This window comes from Micropterus salmoides, unplaced genomic scaffold (assembly GCF_014851395.1).
Source record: "Micropterus salmoides isolate LMB-PRFRI ecotype aquatic unplaced genomic scaffold, ASM1485139v1 Ms_hic_scaffold_16, whole genome shotgun sequence".
In the NCBI taxonomy this organism is placed as follows: Eukaryota; Metazoa; Chordata; class Actinopteri; order Centrarchiformes; family Centrarchidae; genus Micropterus; species Micropterus salmoides.
The window spans coordinates 33890381-33896953 of NW_024040707.1; the positions used below are offsets into that span (position 1 = coordinate 33890381).

A 6573-nucleotide genomic window follows, 5' to 3' on the forward strand; every position below is an offset into this window, starting at 1 on the left:
TGAAGCAAATAGCACTCTGCTTTCTGATTCATGGTAACTTTAAGGAACTTTTCATGCCATGCAATGGGTTTTATCCAGAACTCCAATTATTCCTATACATCACATTCAATTTCAATAGAGAGGAAGTATCTATATAAACACTACAGGCAACGACTCCTTAAAATTATAGTAAGAATTTAGGTCAGTTTAATTAATTTAGTGTCAGTACAGATCAGTTAGCACAACCATGCTTCACTGTAGGGATGGGATTGGCCAGGTGATGAGCGGTGTCAGGTTTCCTCTAGATATGACACTTGCCATTCAGGCTAAAGTTCAATCTTTGTTTCATCAGACCAGAGAATTTTGTTTCTCATGGTCTGAGAGTCCTTCAGGTGCCTATGGGCAAACTGTCATGTGCCTTTTACTGAGGAGTGGCTTCTGTCTGGCTACTCTAAATAAGGAATTTCATTAATTTTGGAATTACGCTGTAACATAACAAAATGTGGAAAAATTTAAGAACTGTGAATACTTTCTGGTGGAACCGTATAATGTGCTAAACACGGAAATACACAGCAATTAACAGGACACAATATGCCATATACCCCACAAAATCACCACAAATTAAACTTCAGGTTACATTAATACAGTTATAAAACCTAGTCTCTGCCCAGATACATACAAAAGCCTGTTACTTGAACCGCTTGTGATTGCAATTTGATGCCTCACTTTGTTTGGTAATGCAGCTTTCTCGGATCGGATCCTAACAGGGGAGTCAACTTATATAAATTGAGAATTTAGGGCTTCAGCAGATACCCTCTTCTCGTTAAGAACAGCAGAGACGGTACCTTCTTCTCCAGGTTTGAGAGCTGTTAGTGAATAACGGTCTTACTTCAGGATCTGTACTTAGAAGAACAAAGTGGGTTACTGCTTTCTGCAGCTGTTGCTAGCAACATAACATAAAAAAAAAAATGTTGAAATGTTTTGTTGTTTTATTTTTATTTTTTATTAGATGACGCAACACGTAACAGGTGAAATACATAACGGACACAGAACAGTATTTGGTGAAAATACACAATTAAAAGGTTCAGTAATGTCATGGCGGCACTATCAGGGACATCCTGTATCTCCACAAGGTTTGGACAACTAGCCAGTGTTTTGGTTTCAACTGAAATGTCACACTCAGGTGTAATTTAATGGACAGTGAGTTTAGACGTTTCCTTGTTATAGGCTTTGTGTTACATGCAAGCTGGTGTGGTGTCCGAACAATAATGATTCTGGCTCTATATGTAGGCAGCTCCCTTTGTACTCAATGTGAGGTTAGCAACAGTGATTTGTCATATTTCATGGTGAGAACTGTGAAAATCTGTCTTAATTGATCAACACGGTTCAAAGTAAATTTAGCATGCAGTGAAGCCAGCTTTGTCAGAACAGACAGGGATTAAGGTTCTTGCTACTTATTAAGCTCCCATGTTAGCAATACGATAGATTGAGCTGACTTGATTACAGGAAGGAAAGGTGGTGCAGGAAAAGAGACGTCAGAGGAAGATAGAACGTTTTCTATCATTCTGGCAAAAAAGACAAATGGGCATGTAGTATCAAAGTGACAGTGCTTGGCAGTTATCGGTTGATTTTATTTAAAAGACGTATGTAACCTTAAAGGAAGAATAATCACTTTCTTGCCAAGAGGTAGATGAGAAAAGACTACACTAAATATGAAGCTACAGCCAGGAGATGATTAGCTAGCTATGTCCAAAAGTTAAATATGTTAATTAATGTGCTTTAGAGGTGGCATAGGTAGATTTTTTTAAATTTTGAACAGAGCCAGGCTAGTTAATATTTCCCCCTGCTTCAAGTCGTTATGCTAAGCACTTTTGTTTAGATAGGTTAAACCTCTGTTGTTTGTTAGTGTCACAGCTGTATTGTTTCTTGTGCATGTGCAAAAATGTATATTGTTGCTATTATACCATGTTGGTTATATGGACTGACAGTTCGGCTTGTGTGTGTATGTGTGTGCTGGTGGTGATGTTGATATTGACCCACTGTTCTTGTTTCTATGTTGGTCTAAATTTTTTATACATTTATAGTCAATTTTATTTTACTTGTATTGGGCTTAATCTGTATGTACTATTTTAATCCTTTTATCTTTTTAGGTGTGACTATTACCATCTGTCCAGGGACAGCAGTAAAATAGCCTTTTGGCTAATTCTAACACATTACACATTTATTTATGTATTATTAGTGCGCATTGTCCCTGTTAAATAAACCTGAAATAAATAAATAAGCCAAACTAACTGTCTCCTTTCTGTAGCTTTGTTGTTAAGTCTCAGCCTATAGTTAAGTTGCATTATATCACACAATATCACTATTTATGAGAAAGTAGGTCATGGAATAACTGTGTATGGTTAACTAACCTCACCCTCTATGCTGCATAGACTATGGTCTTACAGCATTCACTAAACCATAATTCATGTCTCTCGACAGCTTTAAAGGAAGGTGAGATGTCATGGAGGCTTAATGTGGCAAGTCTAACTCCATGACACTCAAACATTATGCAGATAACTCAAGGGCAAAACCTGCCTTAATTCAAAGCACTAGGGTACAGGAGCAATAAAGGCAAGGTGTGTAGAGGTCAGATATGAGCTGGGAGGTGAAAACGGAGTAGATAAGAGGAAAGGAGAAAGTGATAGGGAAAGGGCAGAAGTAGAGTGTACTAGTGTCAATCTGAACAAAGGCCATGAGAAGAGGACACATTAAAAAAGAGGACTGTGAGAGATTAGGTGGCAAAATGTGGCAGAGAGGGAGATATCAAAAAGAGGCTGGACCGACACAGCTGGAGAGCAGAGAGGGGGAGCGAAGGATCTGAGTTAGAGTCAAGTGATGTAGCCAGATCATTTGGAATAAAGCAGCTGCCCCGGCATGAGTCCAGCATCATCAATTTTATTTTTATTGTTAGTATTTTCATTGGATTTTTAATATATTATAAAGTCCAAACTATGCTTGCCACGGCACAAGACTGGGTGATGACCTTTGACCTGGAGAGGCAGCTAAGAATACCACCACATATCACAGAGTCAACGGTGAGACCAGACATCATCTTGGTCTCTGAGGCCACAAGGCAGCTCATCTTACTGGAGCTGACAGTGTCCTAGGAGAAGAGGATGGAGGAGGCACAAGAAAGGAACAACAAGACAACTAGCTTTTCAGCAACAGTTTAATGGGCCAACCTCTTTAATACTTCAGTGATGTTCAAAGGGGAGACATCTCCAACCTCTTGAGGTTCTTTATAGAGGTCAATGTCAGTCCTGCAGGTGCTTTGCTCAATTGGTTCTGTTAGCGCCTTCTGTTAGCCGTTAACCGTTTAAAATATTTTTAATCAATAGGTATCAAAATAATTTGACAACACTACAAGGAGGTTGGTGAGAATCAACACTTGATAACAATGGAGTATTTCAAATTATAATGCAAACTTGAAAATATAATCCCACAACAATATTATCATTATCGTGTTTTATTTAGGTGAAAATGAAAATGCAATCATCCAATTTCCATTTTCACATACTTGTGCGAGCATTCTAGGACCATATTAAAATGAAAATGGAAACAGCATTGACATTTCATTTTCAAAGACTTAACCTGCTCTAAAATGGACATTATTCAATTTCAGTTAGCAAAACAGCCCCCAGTCTATTGCATTTACATGTCCATGTCCTCATGGTCCTTTTAGGTCAAAAATGAAATTAAAATGCCATTTTCTAACTATGTGAAAATGAGAACAGCATTTGACATTTCATTTTCAAAGACTTACTCTGATTTATAGTGGACTTTATTCAAATGCAATGAGTGAAACAGCGCCCCCAGTCTATTGCATTTACATTTACAAGCAGCTGCAAATGAAAATGCAATCTGTCAGTCCTCTCATCAAGGCAGGTCCTCAGTTAAGACGTCACTTCCTCTTCAGTTGGAAGGCCACTTCAGTTTCTCATGGTTCAGTTGTGTATCTACCATTACACAACACTAGGCTGTAACTTCACAACCAAATGAAATCTATCGACCGAACAGCTCAAGGGTGGATCTACACCGGCTTCAAATTTGGAACCTGTCAGTTTAACCATTTTTATGTTGCTTTCTGTTTTTTTTTTTTTAACACTTGCCTGTTGAACTTGGTGTTAGCATGTTCTGCAGCTAATGTGGCTAACTGTAACATCAGCTGTTTCTAGCGTGTATTGTGACATTAGGCCCATACGCCGTTTTTTTGTAATTTTGTAAAATTGCTGTCCTTAAAAGACTTTTGTGTTGGCACATCCACTGTTCCCTATGCAGCTCCTCAGGCCTTTCTAACATCCACACCAATAACGAGACCTTGTCTAGACCTGAAAGATAAGGAGGGGGAAAGCGGGATGCTACACATGACCCTGCAGACGTGGTCACAGCTTTGAGAAAGTCGACCATCATGTTGTGAGTTACTCATATCTGTGTGTGTGTGTGTGTGTGTGTGTGTATTACTTGCCAGTTTATTTTCTGAAACAAACATTCTAAATCAGTGTGTGAATCTTTTCTGAGGCTACATCTACACTACTACGTTTTCATTTAAAAAGGGAGTTTTAACCGTCCACACAAGCGTTTTAGCTGCGTACAGAATTGATCTACGTCTGTATTAAATAGACTAAAAAATGCACATCTAGTGGCCATACACATACACTGGGCATGCTCGTGCTGGTGTAAACAGGAAGATTATTACGTCCTTCGCCCCTTTCTCTCAGAGAGAGAGATAGAGAGACACACAACACATATTTTAATGACAGTTACTACCAGGGTCTAAAAATTTACTTTTTATCTTTTCGGAGTATTTAGACAGACACTCAACAACGTGCTGCTCCGTGAGCTCTGTGAATTGGAAATGGCTTTACTGCAACGCAACTGCTGTCCACGAAAATGTGAAGCAAAAGGATCGTTGAGCACTTTGTCTAGACGGCAACGGCAGCACCGTAAATCCTGTGTAACGTTACTTTTTTCTTCATCGCTTTCATGTTAAAAGTCATTTCTGCCCTGCTGCTCTCATGATAACATAACGTTACACTGTGTGTCACCTAATGTTTGGCCGTTTCATATTTTCTGTTTATTTAACAGCCACATAGGAGCAAGAAAACAGCTGAATCTAACATTACAAAGAATCTGTGTTTGTACTGTCTGTGAATCGTTTCAGTTGTTTTCTTTGCCCCACACTGATGCAGACGTTTCATTATTATACTGCATTACTGAATACTGAAATAAATCCAGGTCAGAAACATTTAAAGTTTTAGGTAAAGAAGCCTAATTAATGTCTGTTATAGTTATTATTACCATGACAGTGATGTGGAAATTGGATTAATTTATGCTACTATTACCATTATTCTAAGAATGATTGAATAAAATATTGATTTATTAATTAATTTGTTTTTGATATTTATTTTGGATAAATTGTTAATTAATTGTGTAATAGGCTACATTTCCCCCCTTTAGAATACACAGAAATCATTCATTAGATTAATCAACTAATTGAAAAAATAATCGTTAGATTAAATGATTCTAAAAACAATCATTATGTGCAGCCCTAGATGAATATATTAGTATTACTTTATCTGTCAGCCATGTTGGATGCAGATTTGAAAGGGACAGTAAAGTAAGTAAGTAAATAGTGGAAGTATCACATCATTTCTCTGAAAGTTAAATTAAGAGTCAAGTCAAGGAATGAAATAATAAATCATCAGTACCTACAAGAAACACAAAGTTCATCACAGTGTGTTGCAGTCAGTGTTCATTACAAATCCCACAGTTCAGCCACCAATAATTAAGTCATTATCTCAAATCTCCACAAGAGTCCATTTCTTAATTAAAACATTATCTTCTGAATTCCAGCAAGCAAACAAGAAATAATAAGTTTGAGTTTAAATACAAATGCTTGCACTCTGATTGGTGCTGCTGCAGCGCACTGGCTGTCACTCAGGATGAACTGGGCCTCTTCTACTCAGGAGTTTGGTTTTAAAGTAACAGTGACTCTGTTGTGTTTTACAGATCATCTGAGTGACCTGATGAAATTCATGTTTGAGGTGTTCCTGGACCCATCAGACTCACCTCACAGTGTGAGAAACCATTAGAAGAGGAAGTTATTGCTGGGCAGATGTCATGCTTCAGTCAAGCAAAGGCCTGAAGACAACACAGCGGCCAGCAGCATCAGGAAAGTCAGGAAAGATGCATCATGATGACCACTGTGAACCGGATGGGACATGATCTGGACAGTTTCTGTATAAAGGTTTTATACAGGTTTGCTACTTTGTGCATTATAAATATCCAATTTATATTTCCATTTCACTCACCATGAATAAAGTGCTTTATTTTAAGGTTTTGGTTAAGGTTTTTTTAAATTTACTATTATGGGACATGTGGTATTAAAGAGATATCATGTTATCACAAAGGGTTTATGAAAAACTTTTACCAATTGTCGTAAAGTTGCTATGGCAACCAGCAGCTGGTAGCCCCTTCAAACTTTTGTTTTTTATCTGCTTTTCCCAGCTTATTGCCAATAAATGCGTTACCTCTGACATAAATACAGTCATT

The 6573-nt window shown here is 37.8% G+C and overlaps 1 long non-coding RNA gene across 1 annotated transcript; it reads left to right on the top strand.

Moving 5' to 3' along the window:
- Nucleotides 1–3924: 3924 nt before the first annotated feature.
- Nucleotides 3925–6274, top strand: LOC119904940. Its single transcript, XR_005444761.1, has 3 exons — nucleotides 3925–4077; nucleotides 4300–4434; nucleotides 6031–6274. It is a non-coding gene; the product is annotated as an uncharacterized LOC119904940 (long non-coding RNA).
- Nucleotides 6275–6573: the final 299 nt, after the last annotated feature.